At 44.2% G+C, this 14,260-nt stretch overlaps 1 protein-coding gene across 2 annotated transcripts in view; it reads right to left on the reverse strand.

The window, feature by feature from the left end:
* The window catches only part of CRACDL (CRACD like), a 60,269-nt gene extending 49,717 nt beyond the window's left edge, over positions 1–10,552 (reverse strand). The window contains exon 1 of one of the 2 annotated variants that reach the window (XM_042810215.1): positions 10,483–10,552. The gene's annotated coding sequence lies outside the window, so the exon portion shown is untranslated. Of the gene's footprint in view, positions 1–10,058; positions 10,206–10,482 lie in introns of those variants that run through there. The other variant, XM_042810217.1, reaches the window with a different exon arrangement.
* Positions 10,553–14,260: the final 3,708 nt, after the last annotated feature.

Below are 14,260 nucleotides of genomic sequence, written 5' to 3' on the forward strand. Positions count from 1 at the left end.
GTTTTACTGAAGTAATGGCTGTAATTCAGAGCAAGTGTAAAATTCAACACAGCCTCGTTATCCAAGAAGATAACAAGAACAACAGAATGGCATGTCCACAGAAGCAGCTGATGCTACTGGCCAAATGAGATGTTCCTTAGGATTGCTATTGCAAATCATAGAATCATAGAATCACTCAGGTTGGAAAAGACCTTCAAGATCATCGAGTCCAACCACAACCTCACCATACTACCCTGACTCTAACAACCCTCCACTAACTCATGTCCCTGAGCACCACATCCAAACGGCTTTTAAACACATCCAGGGGTGGTGACTCAACCACCTCCCTGGGGAGCCTTTTCCAGTGCAGATATCCATATTTTAAAAAATCAGGAGTGGTTCTGCTTCATCACCAGAAATAACCATTAGCTAAAACATACTAAAAATTGCTCATTTTTAACTTAAGTTTTGAGAGTCTGACCTTGAGTGAATCCTGGTTCACAACCCAGCTTCTGATCTTGCAGCAGTTCCTCGTTCTGACTTGCCCAAGCATGGTTTATTTACGCACATTACTCCATGTTCTCAAATGCCTGTGCAAAAGTGGAAGCAGCAGACCCTCCTTAGGTTGAGTTTTGTTGATTCCTCTCTACAGAAAGAATTCATGATGGCACACCTGTCCAAAGAATCTCAAGAGCCACAACCACGAGGCCACAGAAAGAAGACAACTCTGTAGCCCATCAACAAGACCCAACATTCATAGGAGCTGTGGCATCAGGTCCCCTCTCCTGTCTTGGGCCCATTCAGTCTTCCATAGGAGCCAGTAGTGCTTACCACTGTGTTCTGCAGCCCCACTTACCAGACATGTTACTGTCATGGGACCCAATGCTGCACTCCCTCAGATATGTAGACAGGGGAAGCAGGTATCTATGAAGTTCTGTCCAGCAAAGAGAAGATCAGATTTTCTGAATCTCCTTATCCTTGTCAGCTGATTGCAATATGTGCCACGATTTCTCAACATTAATCAGCTGTTTCTGAGAAACATGACACTTGTGAGGAGACCGTGTCAATTCACTCACACTATACGCTCTTCTACATATAAGACAGATTGGAGATGACATTGAAGATGACCCACACCCTATGAAAGCCCCAGAGAAACTGCATAGTTATTCACTTTTCGCTAGCTAAACATTTGTTAAAATAATTCTTGGCTTCCTTCCACAGTTCATCAGGCAGATACTTCAACTCATTTTTTTACTCAACACAAACAGAAACAAGGGATATATAAAACTGGAGGTGTAAAATACTTCAATAGCTATATTTTTTTTCACACCTTTTCATCCACATAAGGATAATGGAAAGCTTCAGTTATTTTTGAGGTCACTATCTCCAATTAAGAGCAACACATAAGTTTTAAACAAATCAGACAACCGTGGAACAATTTTAATCCCTGAATGAATAAATCCCTTGGGGGACCTGGCTGCAGAGAAATCAATGGGCCATTCTATTACGCCTTAGCAGCAAATAAAGCACAATCTGGCTCCTGCAATGAACCTCAAAGCCACAAATCCTGTCATAAGAATTTATCAGATTCGTATGATCTATCATCAGAGCCTGGTTAAACCCAGAACGTCTTCTGCTTACAGCAGCTGTTGGAGCAGCGTTGTGTGAGATCATCTTTACCTTAGGGGCTAAAATCTAATGCAGAAAAAAAGAATGCAGCAATAAGCATTCCTAGGGCAAATAATGTGTTCCTGGGAAGCCCTACCCTTAACAGCACCCTGCTGCCCATTGACCTTACCTCTGACTCAGATGTGTCAGGAGAAGTGTCATCCTGGCAGTGGGAAGCTTGGCATTTGCTTCCACTGCCTTTCATAGCAACATATAAATGACCTCTCCTGCCCTGCTGACGGCAAGTGCTCTCTCTCATTGTGGGATCAAACACAAATCATTCATACAGTACTACAAAAATATATTACAGCCTGGCACAGAAACTAGAACTGTGCTATAAAAAAAACTGAAACAGACAAAGTGATTTCCCCTCCCCTCTAATATACCTAAATTCTCATTTACAGTCTCTCAGGGCAACATCAAAATCACTGTGTTTGATACAACTGATAAACTCCAGCCCCTATCAAGTACTCTGCGTGGCGTGCCTCAGGCTACGTCTGCTCTTGTAAAGCAAATGCTATCAAGCTGCATGATGATGCTGAAGCCAATGGCTTCAAACTGGACTGTTCTGCTCTCTCGGTCCTTGGAAGAGGGTGACCACATCCCAAGTGCTTGCTGCAAACCACCAGCAGCTCATCTAACTCCAGGACCTTGGCCAGGACTGCTGCAGCAACCTGAGATCCTGAACGATTGCACACCAATCTGAATGCAGACTCCAGTGCAGAGATGCTCCTGTTGGGAACATAGGTTTATCATCCATATCCTATTCCTCAGACCATTCAGATCTGGGGCACGTACGCAGCTTCCTCTCCCTGAAAGCTAAATAGGAAAATAAAGTGAAAATAACACACACACAGATACTACCCAGACATAGCTATAGTACTGCTGCAGCACATCCACTGCTCAGAAATGTAGAAGTCCTCTGACCTTTCAGTGTTCATATGTAGTTCTGGAGAGTCAAGTTTTCAGAGATGTTAAACACTTGAAGACAGATGGCAGACAGCACTGAATAGGAATCACTGACCATTAAAAAGTACAGTGAGATCTCCAGAAGGTTGAGTGCCCCCCTCCCATTGCAGCTGATAGGAGTCATATTCCTGAAGATGTTAAAAGCTTCTGTATAAGAGACATGACTCTGTTAATCTCTAGACACCCAAATACAACGTCTCTAACCCATTTTGCTGGCTTCAGAAAGAAAAATACAAAATACCATCAGCTTTTTCCTCCTTCTCCCAATTAAATAATACCTGTATGTTCTGCTTTGAGATCAGGCTTAAATCTATTTGTGAGCAAGTAAGTGAAACTTCCATAGGAGCTGTGATGGTAAGCTGCAGCAGCGCCTGATAGCATCAGATGGAGGACAGGCAGAAACAGCAAAGTATTAACCTGGCTGTGAAAGGGCTTCTGAGGAAGCAAAAGAGAAGCAGTCAAAAGAAAGCACAAATAATTTTCACAGTTATTTCACTTCTTCACCAGCATCCTCTCACAGATGTGTGTTATGTAGAACTCTAATCTATGTTAATTTAAAACATCAATAGATATTTAACACCTCACTTTTTTTTTTTAATAAAGAAACTAAACTAGTAAAGAATCACAACACTCTTCATCAATTTCTTTAGATAGATAAGCCGACTTCACAGTCAGCTGCAGCATCCTTTCTTCCTTCTTTCATCTCACTTAAAGAAAGATGTAAAAAGGAGCTTTAGATAAAAGATAAAAATTTCACATGTATTGTCTACCAGAATTCCCATTATTTTGAATCAAATAACCTCTGAGGTAAGTACATATGTGATGTGAATGCTGGAGAGCAGTATATGGGACAATATCTCCTTGCAAAGCAAGCTTGCAAGAAACAAGAAATCCATGAATCACACATTGTATATTACTGACATAATTTGGGACTAAGCAATTTTGGAGGGATACATCTGTATGAGACAGAAAATCAATGTTTACCCTGCCAGAGGGGCTTAATGCCCTCTCCGGGCTGTGAAAATAAGAATACCTCATTTCTGTTTAAAACAATTAGCACACTGGAAAGAAAAATGGTAGTACGTACTGATACAAGTTAATATGGCACATTCACTGTTCCCAGAAGCCTTAATAGAAAGCAGGAGGGATTGAAATAAAAAATGTTTTTTTCTTTTTGTAGCAAGCCCAGTCACGGTTTTTTTCAAAGGTAACTCAGATGCGTTGACTTTTGGAAGCCAAGGTTTAGATACTTGAACAGGCTCTGCTGTCATAAAGCGTGAGCACTCCTCTCCAAAAGTCAATGGTCACCAGCCACTTGTGAGGATTCACAACAGTCCTGTTCTCCTCTCTCAAGTACACTTGCCTTTCTTTAAAAGCTCCCTTTCCAGATGCCAGAAGAGTACTGCTGATAAGGGCAGCGTTTCCTTCTGCATGCGTGGAGGATGTGCCATGCTAGCAAAACCCAGCTGCCACTGCTGCCCTGAACGAGTGAGCAAGGCAGCCAGAAGGAGGGAACTCTGCTCATCTGCATGTTCATTTGTGCTCACAGAGCAGAGGACACGCAGATTGAGAGGACTGACTGACCTTTTTAACCGGTTGGCTTAACTGCTGATCAGCTCCAACAATTTTCTCATCTGCTCTTTTTCATTCGCGCTCTTTTGTGCATCTGTTCCCAACACACAGTCTCTGTTTAGCCACAGACACCAAAGAAACTATTTTATTATGATGCTGCCACCTATAGCTTTTCTGAAGACCGCGCCATCCCTGAAGAGTTTTGATTCTGATTTACATTTATAAAAATGACCCTGTTTATCCTTTGAGCATTTTATCCTCAGTTCCACCTGGCCCCAAGAGAAATGTCCTGGGAACAATCTCTTGTTATCTCTCATTTCTGCCCCAAAAATCTTCCCAGCTTTGCCAGCTCTGACATTCTCTGATGAAGACTTTGAGGTGAAAGCTTACCCAATCTATTCCAAATAACAGTAGACATGCTGGAACACTCTGCTCAGTCAGCACCTTCACACTGTGATGCAACAGACAGGGACAGAAAACAAATCTCAGTGTCCTCTTATACTTCTTTAGTGCCCTATTTCTGTGCACTGATTACAACCAGTCAGCAGACATATTAATTCTCTTCCTGTCCCAGTGTTTCCCTGTACAGTAAGTTCTCTCAGCTAACACAGCAGTAAGGAAATGGCAGATCTCGGTGAGATGAAAACTGCATGCCTTCTTGTTGCAGAGCAGCAGGCAAACTGATGGAAATCAGAATCCTTGCATTCTGTAGCCCAACAAGCACAGACCCAGGCCACTTGCATGATTTGCAGGGCTGTTAGCTAACAAAGTGCTCGCTCATTAGCGATGCATTAACGACTGCACCAAGTAAGAACATCCACAGCTACAGCAGCCAGCACTGCGTCCTCCTGCTGCAAGCAAAGGCAGTGAGAAGGATGGACAGTATCTGCCCCTCTATAACACCTAGCACCCAGATGCTGATGTCTCCACATTTTTGCCCCAGGACCTTGCAAATAGCTTTGAGACACCAATTTAAGTAAAGAATATCACAGCTGTAAGAATTCAGGAGTTCCTGAAGGGAGAATGGTTCTAAACTCAGACAGGGAAGGTTTAGGTTAGATATTAGGAGGAAGTATTTCAGAAGGTGGTGAAGCACTGGAGCAGTTTGCCCAAGGAGGCTGTGGATGCCCCATCCCTGGAGGCATTCAAGGCCAGGCTGGATGTGGCTCTGGGCAGCCTGGTCTGGTGGTTGGTGACCCTGCACACAGCAAGGGGTTGAAACCAGATGATCATTGTGGTCCTTTTCAATTCAGGCCATTCTATGATTCTATGATTCCTAATTTTCATGGCATGCAAGGGCCTGTTAGCTACACATCCAAGGCCTTCTTTAAGCTACATGTCATTTTGTATTTATACCTTCGTCCTTCAGTTCTAGAATGTTTTCCATTTTAAGAAAGAAAAAAATCTGATCAAGTGCAGGATCACATAAAACCCATAATTCAAAAAATACCAGCAGCTGATAGCATTGTATTAGCGAGATAGAAGATGAAACTGTTCTTTTGTTATTCTATTTTTCTTTAAATCGCAGAGTTGCTGAAGCTGCTATGATAAGAAAAGACTTAGAAGGACAAACTGGGTAATCCTTCCATCTTGCTTTATCACTTGCAGGCACAAAAGTGTAAAACCGCAGTACTTCTCCCTGCCCGGTACGTTCAGATGGAAAAACAAAGCACCCCATTTAATATTACCTCCCTGAAAAGCTGGAAACTCAACATCGTTCAAAACAAATAGACTTGCAAAAAAAAAAGGGAAAAAAAACCTCCCTTGCTGTTTAAAAAAGTGGAGTTAAAGTGTATTTTTTATCCATGGAACATAATAAACTGTTGATGGAGACTTGCTTTGCAGCACAGAGCTGAAGCACTTTTTAATAACTCTGTGTACTCTCCAGAGTGTGTTTTCCCCTTGGAAATTCAGACCTGCACATTGGACCTGAAATCATAGGGGTAACCATAAAAGACAAAGTTGCACTTGAGCCCTGTCAGGCTATTTTCCTTAGTCTTTTTAAAGTGCTTCCATCTTGGTTTCGTGATAGCTCCATCAGTTTGTAGAGCTACATCACAAACCCTTACCATCTCATACACATGGGGGTTTCTGCTCCCTCTCTTCACATACTGCCTCAGCTGACTGATAAATTCTGCCTCAAACCAGTTGACACCAATGAGACTGCTGAGAAAAGTACCAAGGAAATCTGTGTCTAGTTTTATCACACGCTCTTTGAGCATCAACAGGCTAAAAACTGGTATGCCTTAAGTAAATACACTCTATGAGGCTCTTTCAGGGACACTAAGAGGAAACGCTGACAAACAGCTAAAGAAATCCCACAGTGCCTCTTATCTCTGTTTTGACACAAACATTTCCCGACTCATCAATTTCATTTTCCTCTTCAATTATTTCAAAAGCTGACAGAATTTAAGACATCTCTAATGAGTACAGCGAAGCTTGCTTGAGTATGTTCTCCGAGTGCTGATAACCTCCTGCATCCTGAAGGGCACCCCGACACATTGCTGTTGATCTGTGTCCTACAGATGCAGCAGGGGAAGCTCTGAGTTGCAAGAGGAGTCCAGCTGGCTCCAGCTGGGGCTGCACCAGGCACTGCTGGACATGTAAACCTGGAAACCACGGGAATGACTCCTCAAACCTCAACAGTATGAGAAACAACACTGCTGATTGCTTTTGCAGAAACACCTACTCATGTTTTGCAGAAACGTTTACTAATACATTTATGCTACTCTCCCAGCTGCTGTCTGTATTTCCCCAGGTGCTGGCAGACCCGTTTGCCTCTTTCTGAACTGCCAAGGATTCTAATTCCTCCCATGCTGCAAATCATCACACAGATGTAGGCATTTTACACTCAAATTTTGCAGTACTGTGTTCACACTTTACAGACACCAAAAATCAAGTTACCCTAGAATTACTGCACTTGTCGCAACGTTTCCTTTCACACGTGTTTTTAGAACCTTCTATTTTAAACACATTTCAGAACAGCCAAATACAGCTGTACCTCCTGCGCTGCACTTTGGGAGAAGCCACAAAATCCACCTGCAAAATGCTGATCAAATGGCCAAGATTTTGCAAGTGACTGCACAAGCAGACCCCAGTTCAGCCCTCATCTCGTGGGTAATCAGAGACTCATTAAGGTTGGGAAAGACTGCTAAGATCATCAGCTACAACCCTCAGCCCATCACCATCACACAATGGAGCAGAAGTGGAATGGCAAGGACAAGGAGAATTCCAAGGGAGTTCTGCTGACTGTAGGAAATGTCAGGATACAGGTAATGCCATCTTCCTTAAGGGACAATTATTACTATGAATATTTATTTCACTGTAACAAAATGGAGAACTGAATGATTTCCTTCCACTTCTGCATAGCCTCTCTGCTCTTTAATAACAGAGAACCTTACATCTCTCGGTAGGAGAAGACTGTATGTTTAATAGCACAAGCACATTACATTTGATTAGTTTATGATTGAATTTCTCTCTCTCCTGTGATTACTAACTCTATTTCAGAGTATGCAAAGCTGGGAAATTAGGTAACTTTTCTACACAAGCGAATTACAATCCTGGCATGCTCAGCCATCCTTCTACCTTCTCCCAGCGTGGATTTGCACACCTAAGTCAATGTCAATTCAGTGTTTTGGGTTGATACAAAATGAACACATTTTGGTTCATCAACACCTACAGTTCCAGGAAGGCACTTCTAGATGCATGAAAATGTAAGATAAATCACCTGTGCATTGCAGTATTGGCTTCTAAGAAGCAAGGTCTCAGGAGGAGCTACATGCTGCAGCTATGCAGGACGTGCTACACAAGTGAAAACAGATCTACCTACAGCACCTTTGCGTTCTGCACAGTGGGTGCTTGGCAGGGTTTCAGCCTGCAGCACAGTTGCTTGCACAGTTCCAGTTGGGTACTGGCTGTGCTGGCATCAAACTGCACATCTGCAACCAGGACTGGAGTGAGTGGATGTTTGGTGAGGCAGCAGCCATTCATTAAATATTGACACAAACAGAGAGATTGTCTGTTATTGGGCATCGATGAGTTCAGTTCAGTCCTGCTGAGTCTGAAATGTAGCCTTGCTACTTCAATAAATATTTTTGTGAGGCATTTCCATAGTTTAATCACATTTTTAGCTCTTCAGTAATAGCTCATTGCCCAGTCTGTTGTTACAAAGCTCCTTCTTTTCTGTCCTTTGATAACCTCCTGCCATGACGGTGGATACTGAATGAATCAGCAGCCATGTAACTTATAACACAGAGCTGTTGACAGCATGCAAGACAGGACAGCCTAAGGTGCCAGCAGGGTTATCATCCCTGGGGAGCTCAGGAGCAGGTACAAGGCATGCTCAGTCCTGCCCACAGCATCAGTGTTCCTGCAGGAAGTGCTCCAGGCTGGAGCAGCAGCTCCCTGCAGCCAAGAAGAGGCCCGTGGAGGAGCAGGCCATTCCCTTGCAGCCCACAAGCACAGCACAGAGCAGATCTCCACATGCAGCCACAGAGGAGGCCACAGGGCAGCAGTGGATGAGGCCTGGAGGAAGCACAGCCTATGGGTACCCCTGCAGGAGCAGCCTGGGCCAGAGCTGCAGCCCATGTAGAGAGGTCTGTGGTGGGGCAGGAGGGCTGAGGGAGCTGCCACCACCCAAAGACAGGAGGTAGCAGGGGGTGGAGAGGGAGAAGGTGGTTTTAGTTTGCTTTTAGTTCTTGCTGCTCTGGTCTTTTATCAGCAGCAATAAATTGCATTAATCTCCCTCTATCAGGTCTGTTTTGCCTGTGGCAATAACTGGTGAGTGATTTCCCTGTCCTTATCTCAGCCTTTGAGTCCTTTTCCATCATATTTTCCCCTCTCTTCCCTTAAAAATGGGGACTGAGTGTGGCTGCAGTGTAGTTCAGCTGCAATCAAGGGAAACCACCACCAATTAAAAACACAGTGAAAGTGAAGTTTACAAAGTTCCTTTGAAAACAAGCAACAAAACTGCATGCTGCCTATAAACTCTGGTGTCAGCAGACAATTACCACCATTCCAACCACAGGAAGTCCCTACCTCATCAACGAGGGAGCCAAGCACACCTGCTCCCTTGCCTTTAATGATCTGCCAGCTCCTGTCCTGACCTTCCTCCTTTCAATGATTAAAGAGCTCCAAGGCGAGTGCCAGTAATAATGGTACATTTTTCCCTTCTGCAATGTAATCTTTGCCCCTTAGAAAGTGCTGATGAGAACTTGCCCCCACTTAAAATGTACATAAAAACCAACCCATATCCTGTTGCGTGGAAAAGGACTGGTCAGGCGTCAGGTGTTACTGCCACAAGAGACATGGAATTACTCCAGTGCAGAAATGATACACAGCCCCACATCAGCAGCGAACAGGCTTTGATGCACGCTTACTATTTTTGGAGGCAAATAACATGCAAGTGATAAAGCAAATGAGGATTTTAATGATGATAAATAGAGGAGGACACGCAGAGCTGATGGGTGAACATGGCTTCCCGCAGGAGGAACATTTATGGGAGCTAATTACGGTATATCAGATTTGTGGTGGAAAAGCAGAAAGAGGAAAAACTTGGGGAAGAACTTCCTTGTGTCACCTGGGAACAACCGTTTCCCTTCAGACAAATGTAGCAGCAGCTCAATGCACGCTCCCAGGTGGCCTTTTTATGTCTTACGCACTGACATGTGGGCAAAGCCTGAGGCGTGCATGAGTCTGTGGAAGTTAAATAGAATCAAATTAGTTACAGGGAAAACACAGATTTGAAGCCGGCGTGAAAGAACGCCAACAATTAGCGCTTAGATCGGTGTTCAGTATACTCGGTGTTCAACGTACACGTGCGTTTTCAATTCATTGTGTGGGGCAAACCCAGCAGGGCGCTGCCCTCCCACCTCAAAGAGATCTCAGAGGGGCTTCGCGTTTATCAGCGGCGATCCGAACTCAACGCAGTAGCCTGGAAATTTGTGAACAGAAGCCACGAACACAACCGTGAGAAAACCGGCTAGCGGCACTACAGCCCTCATGTCCGACAGACGTCAAAAGGGAACTCGCGTGGCTTAAAGACCCCTTTAGACCGGAGCAGCCGGCGCTGTACGAGAAGTTTGAGAAGCGAGGGGGAAAGCCGCAGCCCGTCCGCACGCAAACGCCCGCGAGTGAACCTGCCCACAGCGCCCGCAGCTCCCTTCGCCCGACGACGCGCCTCGAAATGGCGGCGGTGCGGCCGGGATAGGGGGTCCGCTTGGAGCCGCTCCTCCGCCCGGGCCTCCCCGCACAGTCACGGAAGGCGCCGGGCCGGGCGGAGCCGCCTTAGCTCACCTGGGCCCCGTGCGAGCAGCGAGGCTGCAGCCCTCCGGCGGCGGCAGGACGGCAGCGCCCGAGAGGTGACGAAGAGCGACCCGGGCGGTAGCAGCCCATTCGCGGAGCCAAGCTGCGGGCACCTGCGGGCCGCCCGCCCCGCTCCTCCCCACCGGGCCCGGCCACGCCCGGGACTGAGGGTGAGGCACGGGCGGCAGCGCCGCAGGCGGAGGCGGCGTTGGGCGCGGCGCTGAGGTGAAGGGCGGTGGCGGGGCAGGCCGAGGCTGGAGGACAGCTTCTGGGCCGAGTCCGATCCGGTCGGAAGAACGGACAGAAGTAGCACCTGTGGGGATAGTTTCTTGCCTTGTACTGAATCTGTTTCAGTATTTTCTCTCTGACTTTCGGGTTTCAGTTTCAGTGCAAGCACCTTTTTGTCCCTCCAGCGTAAGTCTGGGGACTGTGGTTTTGCATAGAAAACACAAGGATTGCCTGCAAACAGAGAACAAGTAGCACACTGCATTGCTTTGCTGTTTGAGGTGAAAGCGTTGGAATGAGCAGTGCTGTGGTGCTTTGCTTTTGTATGACGCTGGTAAGGGAAGCTGAAAGGAACATGGAAAGCTGGCATAGGCTCAGTGTCAATGAGACATGGAATCGTTAAGGTTGGAAAAGACCTCTCAGGTCATGAAGTTCAACCTCCAGCCCACCCCCACCATGCCCACTGCCCACATCCCTCAGTGCCACATCCACACGGCTCTGGAACACCTCCAGGAACAGTGACTGCACCACCTCCCTGGGCAGCCTGTGCCACTGCCTCACTGCTCTTCATGAGGAAAAAGATTTTCCTAATATCCAAACTAATATCATTTCAGAATTACTTCTAGAGCAGCCACCGCAGGCCTAGAGAGAAATTCAATTATCCATTTTACTTCTGTTGAGTTGTACTACTTTCAAAACTTGCAAGCCATCCTGTCAACAGTAATTTTCAATATTACTGTGTGCAGGAAGGCATATCTGTCTAAAGCAAACCTGTGCAGCACGTTGTTCACCTGCAAGGCTGTACCACAGCTCTGACAACAATGCTTTTTGCTTTGTGTACTCTGTAATTGCTTGGGTGTAGGCTCCATTCAAGATAAAAATGTTTGTTCTTCCCCATCAGGAAATAAAATAAAATAAAAATAAATGTGGGAGAGCCTAGAGAAAAGTTAAATTATAATTTACTAGAGAACCAGGTGAAAAAATCTGTTGGATGGAGACATCCTTTCAGGCCATGTCTTATACATAATGCTTTAATTATAATAAACTTTATTTCCTCAGAGTTTATGAACAAAACAGCTGACCCTTGTCATGAAATGAGAATGTATGTTTCAGCACAGTCAAACCAAATCCACCTCATCAAGCCGTTTTTCTTCTGTGTGGAAAGCATCCAACGCGTAAAATCAACTCTGACATATTTTTCCACGTGTTTAGGTAACTGTATGTGAATGCCACAACAGCTGTGATTCACTCATCTTCATTCCACATACTCCCTCTGCTGGAAATGAATGTGAAAGGCCAGAGGATCGGAAGGAGAGATTGAGTGCAAGATACATTAAAAATAATAATAATAAAAGAGCATCTTTCATTAAAAGATCACACACTCCACGGCCCGTAGTGGCTGCAGACTGACTGATTAATGGGCCTCAGAGGACAAGGAAGAAAGTGAAACCATGTGTCACAGCTAGTACTTCCCATTCTGCCCTACACGAGGAGCGCTCTTCCAGCCAGGGGCTAAAAACACTGTTTTAACACTGCCCATACAGTCTTAACTCAGATTGCAAGTTGCTAAAGACAAAGCTTCATTAGTGACTGAATGCAAAAATAACTGAATAAATCTGGTTTACTTTCAGTAGAAACAGCAGCATAAATCAGAGATATATAGTTTGACACGCTGCTGAGATGTTGTCTCCATGGATTTTAGGAAAAGCACTGAAATACTTCTACCCAGCAAAACAGTGAATTCCTCCTCTTACACAGAATGATACTGCTGGCAGTGATGCTGTCCTGCATAATTAGTAGCTTCCATTTCTTCTAGGATAAAGAGTATACGGATGGGGGATACGAGATCCACTTTGGTTTTTTTCTTCAAATCCTGACAGCTATTTGCACTCAAGTAAAATAACTGCTGTTGGTAAATGGTAAGAGATTCCACTGCCATAGCTGAGAAAAATCAATTGAAACAGTGGCTAGAAATTACAAAAACAGTGCTGCAGGAAAGCCTGAACATCTTAAAAATACTATAGGGTCCTCTGTTATGCAAACAGATAACTTTGAACCATCACATAGTATCTGAGATCGATTTTAGCATGCTCTTATTTCAAAAAAACACAAATAGCATTTTCAGGTTTGCTTACATAAAAATATTGTGGTAAATGGTAAATTAAAAAAAAATTTAAGAAAGTGAAGTTTATAAGTATGGCATTGCTGACAGTTGTAAATAAGAGTCACAAATGTAAACAAATGATAAATACATTTTGGTATGTATCTATTTCCAAACAACATGGTATAATAAAGCAACAGCAATAAAGCAATAAGGAAACAGCCACGATCACTACAAATTTAACAAAGCTCAATTAACTCTTCTTTTATCTTTCAGTTTCTGACTTTTCAGAGATCTTGCCTCTACAGTGCTCTCTGAATATCCCCACCTGAATTATTTTTGTTAACCTTGAATAATCAAACAGCAACTAAGTGCTGTCAGAAGTCACTGGAACATTATGTACCATTGTGACTGACAAAGCTCTCTTTGGTCCCATCTCTTTCCTGATGCAATATGCAGAAACACAAATTCCTCATTTCCATAATGTAACCCCGGTAACAAAGGCTATGACTTGACAAAAAGCACTTTATTAATCTTCATATTTTTAACCTCATATTCCCTTAATTGCTGAAGAATTTTGAGCTTTTACCTTCTGTAACATTTGGCTAGGGAGCACACAGGTACTGACTTTTTATGATCTTAAAGAGAAAAGTTATCATTTTTGTTATGGAGTATTTATGTCTTAGGATATGTCTCTCTGCACAGCTCATCCACTCCCAAGAAGAATTCAATTTTATCTATTTCACATTCATCTAACTTTGCCTTCTCATCTTTTATGTTACAGGTTATTCATTTTATAGAATCACAGAATCACAGAATGGCCAGGGTCAGAAGGGACCTCAAGGCTCATGAATCTCCAACCCCCTGCCACATGCAGGGCCACCAACCTCCACATTCAATACCAGACCAGGCTGCCCAGGGCCCCATCCAACCTGGCCTTGAACACCTCCAGGGACGGGGCATCCACAACCTCTCTGGGCAGCCTGTTCCAGCACCTCACCACTCTCTCTGTGAAGAACTTCCTCCTGACATCCAACCTAAATCTCCCCTCCCTCAACTTAAAACCATTTCCCCTTGTCCTGCTGTTATCTACCCTTTCAAAGAGTTGATTCCCCTCCTGTTTGTTATAGACTTATTGACTAAGATCACATTTCTCAAACTTCTTTGTAACCATCATCTAAAAAATCAGTACGGTAAGATGACTGCAAGACAAATGACTTTTTCTCATCTTCTGAGATGATCACTTTCTCTTGTACCTTTTAGTAAGTGCATAGTGAGGAAATGTATAATGTCATTACATCTGATTCTGCTGTCTCTATTACTTCAAGCCACCCTCTTAACACTGGTGACTGCTGAAATGACTTCTGTGGCTGAGTAAGAGTCCCCCAAAGAATGAAGAATCCTGCAAACTAAAACCAGACCACCTATATTGAAGAGCAAATT

The sequence above is a fragment of the Centrocercus urophasianus genome, unplaced genomic scaffold (assembly GCF_019232065.1).
Source record: "Centrocercus urophasianus isolate 14NV4802_14NV808 unplaced genomic scaffold, USGS_Curo_1.0 seq_12, whole genome shotgun sequence".
NCBI lineage: Eukaryota > Metazoa > Chordata > Aves > Galliformes > Phasianidae > Centrocercus > Centrocercus urophasianus.